Here is an 8858-nt window from a genome sequence, read left to right on the forward strand (position 1 = left end):
CATCATTCATTTAACTAAGTGTACTAGCTAGCATGGATTTCATATGTTCTGTCTCTGATATAGAGTAAGAATTTGTAAAATAAATTATGTAAAAACCATTCTGAGTTCTTGGGCCATATAAAAACAGAGATTTGGGTCTCAAGGTGTAATTAGCTGTCTCCTGTTGTGGAATCATATTCTATCAAGTGGTAATTGTGGTAACATTGTGGAGTCGAATATTTTTGCTTTAATTTTTATCATTATTCCATCTTTGGTCAGCATTTTCTTATATTTAGCTGAAACAAATTCAGATCAACTGAAATATTTTGTCCAATATCCATTCATGTTCTGATCCTTTTCCAGTTAGTGAATGAGGTTAAAAAAAAATCTGATCCCTTCTCGATCTCTAAACTTTCATGTCTCTAATGATACCTTACTCTCATTAAGTGCAACCCCAAATAACATGGACATTCTCTTCTTAAACTTTTACCTAAGACTCTTTTACCTAAATGATTTATTGTATACATATGACAACAACACATCCTTCAATCTAAGAATCTAATAGATCTTACTCTAAGGCAATAATCATGGTTCTTTACCAACCTTATTACTATCAATAATTAAGCTAACTCATGCAAGTTTCTTTTTCTGGCATGCACAATACTAATTCTACTGTTTAGAACAGTTCTATCATTGGCCTTTCCCCTATCTACTATGCCAATTATTTCTGCATCTTTGCATTTTTTTCCCCCAAGTAGCATTTTGTGAAGTCCAGTATGCTATCTTCTTTATCACTTTTTCAAGTTTTCTTTTTCCTTACTACCTTCCTCTTCTTGTTTCTGGTAACATTACCATTTCTCCTTTCTTGTCTTTCTTTAGACACTGGTCATATAATATATCACAACCAGACATAAAATAAATATAATCTCTTTCTAACTGAATTTTAACGATATCTTTTGTTTCCTAATATATTGTTTCCCCTCTCTTTCCTAGCAAATTATTTCATATAAAAAAATTTTTAAGAGAGAGAAAAACCCAATTTCACAAAAATAAGCAATATATTAAAAAAAATATTTTCCCCTCGTATATGTTTAGTATTTTGTTTCCTAATATATTGTTTCCCCCTCTCTTTCCTAGCAAATTATTCCATATATAAAAAAAAGAATTTTAAGAGATGGGAAAACCCAGTTTCACAAAACTAAGCAATATATTAAAAAAACAAATATTTCCCCATATATATGTAGTATTTCACATTCATAGTTCGTTACCTTTATAAAAAAGTGTGTGTGTGTGCTAATAAAATTTTGCAGCTTTCAGCTTAAATGGTTTTACTGTTATTCTTTCCATTTACATTGTTACAATTGCTTTCTTGATTTTGTTTTGTTCGTTTTGAATCAGACTATATGAGTTTTTCTATGTTTCACTGTAGTTATATCAGTTGTTTTTTTGCAGCATAATAATATTCCATTACATTCAAAATTACCTATTCCACAATCTATAAGTATCTAGTGTGTTTCCAAATCTTTCATGGAAACAAAACACCACAAAATAAAAATTTAATAGAAATGCTATAGTGCATATGTGACCTATATCGTTGATACTGCTTTCTTTGGCAATATGCTTAGCCAAAGTATATGGAAATGTTAGGCATTTTTCCTGCAACTTATTCCAATTCATCTCAGATATGTTCTACCTCTATTGTGTTCATTTAAAAATTACTGCACTGAGACCTGATTACTCTCCAGGAATCCATCCTGGGACTCTTGAGGGACTCTTTAGCTGTACTGCTTGCTTCACTTACAGATCACTTTCCAATTTTCTTCATTTTCCAAGATGTCAAATTAGTTTTTACAAGGATACCCTCCTTCTTTCCCAACTAACTCCCTTTATCTTCCCTCTTCCCATATCAGATTAGAAACTTTTTAAAAGTAAGGGCTATCTGCAGACTGGATCAAAAGTCAGAACCCTACAATATGTTGTTTACAGGAAACACACTTAAAGCAGGGAGATACATATAGAGTAAAGGTAAAAGGTTGGAGCAGAATCTATTATGCTTCAGGTAAAGCCCAAAAAGCAGGGGTAGCCATCCTTATCTCAGATCAAGCAAAAGCAGAAGTTGATCTAATTAAAAGAGATAAGGAAGGAAACTATATCCTGCTAAAAGGTAGCATAAACAATGAAGCCATATCAATACTTAACATATATGCACCAAGTGGTATAGCGTCTAACTTTCTAAAGGAAAAGTTAAGAGAGTTGTAAGAAGAAATAGACAGTAAAACTATAATAGTGGGAGATCTCAACCTTGCACTCTCAGATTTAGACAAATCAAACCACAAAACAAATAAGAAAGAAATTAAAAAAGTAAATAGAACATTAGAAAAACTAGGTATGATAGACCTTTGGAGAAAACTGAATGGCGATAGAAAGGAATATACTTTCTTCTCAGCAGTTCATAGATCCTATACAAAAACTGACCATATATTAGTACATAAAGATCTCAAAATTAAATGCAGGAAGGCAGAAATAATAAATGCCTTCTTCTCAGATCACAATGCAATAAAAGCTACATTCAGTAAAAAGTTAGGGGTAAATAGACCAAAAAGTAATTGGAAAATGAATAATCTCATCTTAAAGAATGACTGGGTGAAACAGCAAATTATAGAAACAATTAATAATTTCACCCAAGATAATGACAATGATGAGACATCATACCAAAATCTGTGGGATGCAGCTAAAGCAGTAATAAGGGGAAAATTTATATCTTTAGAGGCTTATTTGAACAAAATAGAGAAAGAGAAGATTAATGAATTGGGCCTGCAACTTAAAAAGCTAGAAAAAGACCAAATTAAAAACCCTCAACCAAAAATTAAACTTGAAATACAAAAATTAAAAGGAGAAATCAATAATATTGAAAGTAAAAAAAACTATTGAATTAATAAATAAAACCAAGAGTTGGTTTTATGAAAAAGCCAATAAAATAGATAAACCTTTGGTAAATCTGATCAGAAAAAGGAAAGAGGAAAATCAAATTGGTAGTCTGACAAATGAAAAGGGGGATCTTTCCACCAATGAGGAAGAAATTAGAGAAATAATAAGGAGTTACTTTGCCCAACTTTATGCCAATAAATTTGATAACTTAAGTGAAATGGATGACTTCCTCCAAAAATATAGGCTTCCTACACTAACAGAGGAGGAGACAAATTGCTTAAGTAGTCCTGTTTCAGATAAAGAAATAGAGCAAGCTATTAATCAACTCCCCAGGAAAAAATCCCCAGCACCAGATGGATTTACATGTGAATTCTACCAAACATTTTAAGAACAATTAGCCCCAATGCTATATAAACTATTTGAAAAAATAGGGGATGAAGGAGTCCTACCAAATTCCTTTTATGACACAGATATGGTACTGATACCTAAACCAGATAGATCGAAAACTGAGAAAGAAAATTATAGACCAATTTCCTTAATGAATATTGATGCTAAAATTTTAAATAAGATATTAGCAAAAAGACTTCAGAAAATCATCCCCAGGATAATACACATGATCAAGTAGGATTTATATCAGGAATGCAGGGCTGGTTTAATATTAGGAAAACTATTAGTATAATTGACCATATTAATAATCAAATTAATAAAAAATCTCAATAGATGCAGAAAAACCATTTGAAAAAATACAACATCCATTCCTACTAAAAATGCTTGAGAGTATAGGAATAAATGGACTATTCCTTAGAATAATCAGGAGCATATATTTACAACCATCAGTAAGCATAATATGCAATGGAGATAAACTGGTACCTTTCCCAGTAAGATCAGGAGAAACAAGGTTGCCCACTATCACCATTGCTATTCAATATAGTACTAGAAATGCTAGCCTCGGCAATAAGAGCCGAGAAAGAGATTCAAGGATTTAGAGTAGGAAATGAGGAAATCAAACTATCACTCTTTGCAGATGACATGATGGTATACTTAGAGAACCCCGAAGACTCTGCTAAAAAGCTATTAGAAATAATTCAGAACTTTAGCAAAGTTTCAGGATACAAAATAAATCCTCATAAATCCTCAGCATTTTTATATATCACCAACAAAATGCAACAGCAAGAGATACAAAGTGAAATTCCATTCCAAACAAATGTTGAGAGTATAAAGTATTTGGGAATCCATCTACCAAAGAATAGTCAGGAATTATATGAGAAAAATTACAAAACACTTGCCACAAAAATAAAGTCAGATTTAAATAATTGGGAAGATATTCAGTGCTCTTGGATAGGCCGAGCGAATATAATAAAAATGACAATACTCCCCAAACTAATCTATTTATTTAGTGCTATACCAATCAGACTCTCAAGAAACTATTTTAATGACTTGGAAAAAATAACAACAAAATTCATATGGAAGAATAAAAGGTCGAGAATTGCAAGGGAATGAATGAAAAAAAAAAGTCAGATGAAGGTGGTCTAAGTGTACCTGATCTAAAGCTATATTATATAGCAGCAGTCACCAAAACCATTTGGTATTGGCTAAGAAATAGACCAGTCGATCAGTGGAACAGATTAGATACAAAGGACAAAAAAGGGTACATCTCTAGCAATCTAGTCTTTGACAAACCCAAAGATACCAACATTAGGGATAAAAATTCATTATTTGGAAAAAACTATTGGGAAAACTGGAAATTAGTATGGCAGAAATTAGATATGGATCCACACTTAACACCATATACCAAGATAAGATCAAAATGGGTCCATGACTTAGGCATAAAGAATGAGATAATAAATAGATTAGAGGAACAGAGAATAGTCTACCTCTCAGACCTGTGGAGGAGGAAGGAATTTATGACCAAAGGAGAACTAGAGATCATTATTGATCACAAAATAGAAGATTTTGATTACATCAAACTGAAAAGTTTCTGTACAAACAATACTAATGCAAACAAGATTAGAAGGGAAGTAACAAATTGGGAAAATATTTTTAAAGTTAAAGGTTCTGATAAAGGTCTCATTTCCAAAATATATAGAGAACTGACCCTAATTTATAAGAAACCAAACCATTCTCCAATTGATAAATGGTCAAAGGATATGAACAGACAATTCTCAGGTGATGAAATTGAAATTATATCCACTCATATGAAAGAGTGTTCCAAATCACTACTGATCAGAGAAATGCAAATTAAGACAACTCTGAGATACCACTATACACCTGTCAGATTGGCTAAGATGACAGGAACAAATAATGATGAATGTTGGAGGGGATGTGGGAAAACTGGGACACTGATACATTGTTGGTGGAGTTGTGAAAGAATCCATCCATTCTGGAGAGTAATTTGGAACTATGCCCAAAAACTTATCAAACTGTGCATTCCCTTTGATCCAGCATTGCTGCTATTGGGCTTATATCCCAAAGAAATATTGAGGAGGGGAAAGGGACCTGTATGTGCCAAAATGTTTGTGGCAGCTCTTTTCGTAGTGGCTAGAAACTGGAAGATGAATGGATGTCCATCAATTGGAGAATGGTTGGGTAAATTATGGTATATGAATGTTATTGAATATTATTGTTCTGTAAGAAATGACCAGCAGGAGGAATACAGAGAGGCTTGGAGAGACTTACATCAACTGATGCTGAGTAAAATGAGCAGAACCAGAAGATCACTGTACACTTCAACAACAATGCTGTATGAAGAGGTATTCTGATGGAAGTGGAAATCTTCAACATAAAGAAGATCCAACTCACTCCCAGTTTGATCAATGATGGACAGAAACAATCACACCCAGAGAAGGAACACTGGGAAGTGAATGTAAATTGTTAGCACTGCTTTCTATCTACCCAGGTTACTTATACCTTCGGAAGCTAATACTTGATGTGCAACAAGAAAATGGGATTTACACACATATATTATATCTAGGTTATACTGTAACACATGTAAAATGTATGGGATTGCCTGTCATCTAGGGGAGGGAGTAGAGGAAGGGAGGGGATAATTTGGAAAAATGAATACAAGGGATAATGTTATAAAAAAAATTACTCATGCATATATACTGTCAAAAATATTATTAAATAAAAAAAAGTAAGGGCTATCTGGTTTTCATGTTAGCCTATGCCTGGTACTTAGTAGATGCTCTATTTTTCTTTTTCTTTATGTTTCTCATTTTTGCTTGTTCCTTCTTTCCTTCCTTTGTTCTCTCCTTCCTTCCTTTCTTTCTATCATCCCTATCTATCTATCTATCTATCTATCTATCTATCTATCTATCTATCTATCATCTATTAATAATGGAGTTTGGTACCTGTGTAGACCCATTTAAGATGGCGCTATTAATGTGGAAGATGCTAAGAGATTTTCTTGGAGGCAGGAGAATTGATACATATATGAACACTGTCTCTATTTTATTTATATTAAATACAAAATTGTATTATTTTAAAAAATATATCAAAGAGGCAATGTGATACTCAGGAGAAAACCTCCTGATTTTGAGTCAAAGAGTATGCGTTGGAATCCTGCCTTTATTCCCAATGTGACATTGGACAAATTCCTTTACTTCTTTGGCTTTCAGTTTCCTTGCCAATGAAATGGATTAGAGGACATCAGAAGTCTGTTAAAATTCTAAATTTCGGGGCTTATAATAATAGAGCTGATTTTCTTATGTAATTTGTAAACTGCCATTGAAAATACTTACAAAGTGTTAGAGTGCTAAAAATTTCTTATGTAATTAATGTATCATTGGAATAAATGAATAACTTATCAAGGTCACTACTTTGAAGAACAATATTATTGGGATGTATAAGATATGGAATAAACAAATTCAATTAAATATTTAGAATATTTGCATTTTTCTTTCTCATTACCTTATAGTCAAATCCTATTTATCTAACCCAAATCTTCTTGGGGTTCAGCATACATAATGTTTTTGCATTTCTTTGCATCTGCAGCACTGGCACATAGTCAGTACTTAATGAATGCTTATTAGTTCAATGATTCACTGATTAATTGCTTCCTTATCAGTATAAGTTAAAGTAATAACTATTCTGTTTGGATAAATAGCTAGATTGAGTGCTAATCATGGAGTTAAGAAAACCTGAGTTCCAGCCTCTCAGACTTATTAGTTGTTTGATCTTGGGCAACTCAGATAACCTTACCTACACAATGATGTTAATAATAATGCCTCCTTTACAACATTAATATGAGGTTAAAACAAGATAGATTTGTAAAGTGATTTGTAAACCTTTAAATCTTTTATAAATGCTAATTATTAACAATGATAAATTTTAGAATAAACTGTTAAAATGATTACAGATTTGTCATAAAATAAAATTTAAAAAATTCCTTAAAATAAATAATACTAAATCCTTTAATTTTTCTGTGTTGTTTATACTCAATAAATACTCAGTAATTTTAATAATTTGGGGGGCCTTCATCTGAACATTAATGTCATAATATAGGCTCATTGACACTATTCCTTCTTTGTACAATCTTTTCCCTACTTTTCTTCCAATAGTAAGGAGACAGCATGATAGATCTCTTCCTCATTCAGCTAAGGACAAAAGAGGTAATGGATTTGGACATCAACTATGAATCTAAGAATAGAGTTCATATGTAATTTTTCATGCTTAATTATGTGTATAATGCTAATACCACCTCTGTGTTCTAATGGACTTAGCTGTAGATAGTTCCTAGCCATCATTTGAAATTAGTGTTTCCCAAGTTTTGTCCAACACAAAACTAGGCATCCTTTTTTTGTTCCCTCTTTTCTTATTTAGCTGAGGTCCTTATTTTGTTCTTGTCCGAAGTATTAGCCTTTTCATTGTCTGATCTAGATGTTATTTTAGTTCTCACAGTCATTAGACAATAAATTACTCTCCAACAGAGACATGAATAGATGTCATTTCTTGCCCACCTTTCTCTAAGGAACACTTTTATTTCTGCCTATAGTGGAGCAGGAGAAAGAATGATAAATTATATATATATATATATATATATATATATATATATATATATATATATATATATATATATATATATATATATATATATATATATACCTTAAATATTACTAGTCTAGGGACATTTGTTTTTAGCAATAATTACTCTAACTTCCTTAGTAACTATTCATATGAAAAACCATCAGAAATAGTGACTAGCAAGTAAACTCATTTGTTTGAGCAGATAGCAAATACAAATCTGAAAAAATACAAATACACAGATTACAGCATACTAGGCAAAGCACAAGAGTTTTTTTTAGAACATTGCAATCTTGCTCAACTGAGAAATAAGTCCTGATTTACTGAAGGGGGAATGGCCAGAAGTCTATAGGGAGGCAAACTGGAACTTAGGTATATATATGTAAAAGGATTTCCCTCTAATTTTGTCAGTCCTAAAAAGACTCTCTAACTATACATGTCTTTCTCTCAAACTACTAATGAAGAATGTCTCTCTTTTTCAAAGCTTTTTCACCAATTCTGCTCCTTGAACAGTGACACAGTATTAAGTCATCATCTTCATCATTTGAGAGAGTATTATGCAAAATGTTCCAGGCTTATTTCATAATGCAGTTATTCAACAAGCATTTTGCTAAATAGTTATTATGAGTATTCAATGCTGGACACTCAGGATAGCAAGAAAGGCAGATAAGGAAAGAAAGATTGAAAGGCTGAGTGACATGATGATAGCTAGTAAACACCTGAAGTAAAATTTTAGTATGGATATTTTTGAGAAAGATATCTTCAATTATTAAATCATGCTGCCTCATAGTTTCCATTCAAAAACTAAAAATCTGGCTACATCTACATGATAAAGCTACTTAGGATTACCAAATCAAAACTGAAATAAGCCAGTCACAATGATATATATGCATGTATACCTATAACTGCATTTATATTTATATCTATAT

The 8858-nt window shown here is 32.0% G+C and overlaps 1 long non-coding RNA gene across 1 annotated transcript in view; it reads left to right on the forward strand.

Annotated features, from left to right (window-relative positions):
* LOC141549308 (uncharacterized) overlaps positions 1-7323 on the forward strand; it is a 45162-nt gene extending 37839 nt beyond the window's left edge. The window contains exon 3 of the long non-coding RNA XR_012484318.1: positions 5540-7323. This is a non-coding gene — a long non-coding RNA (uncharacterized LOC141549308). The remainder of the gene's footprint in view (positions 1-5539) is intronic.
* Positions 7324-8858: the final 1535 nt, after the last annotated feature.

Source organism: Sminthopsis crassicaudata, chromosome 1 (genome assembly GCF_048593235.1).
Source record: "Sminthopsis crassicaudata isolate SCR6 chromosome 1, ASM4859323v1, whole genome shotgun sequence".
Lineage (NCBI taxonomy): Eukaryota > Metazoa > Chordata > Mammalia > Dasyuromorphia > Dasyuridae > Sminthopsis > Sminthopsis crassicaudata.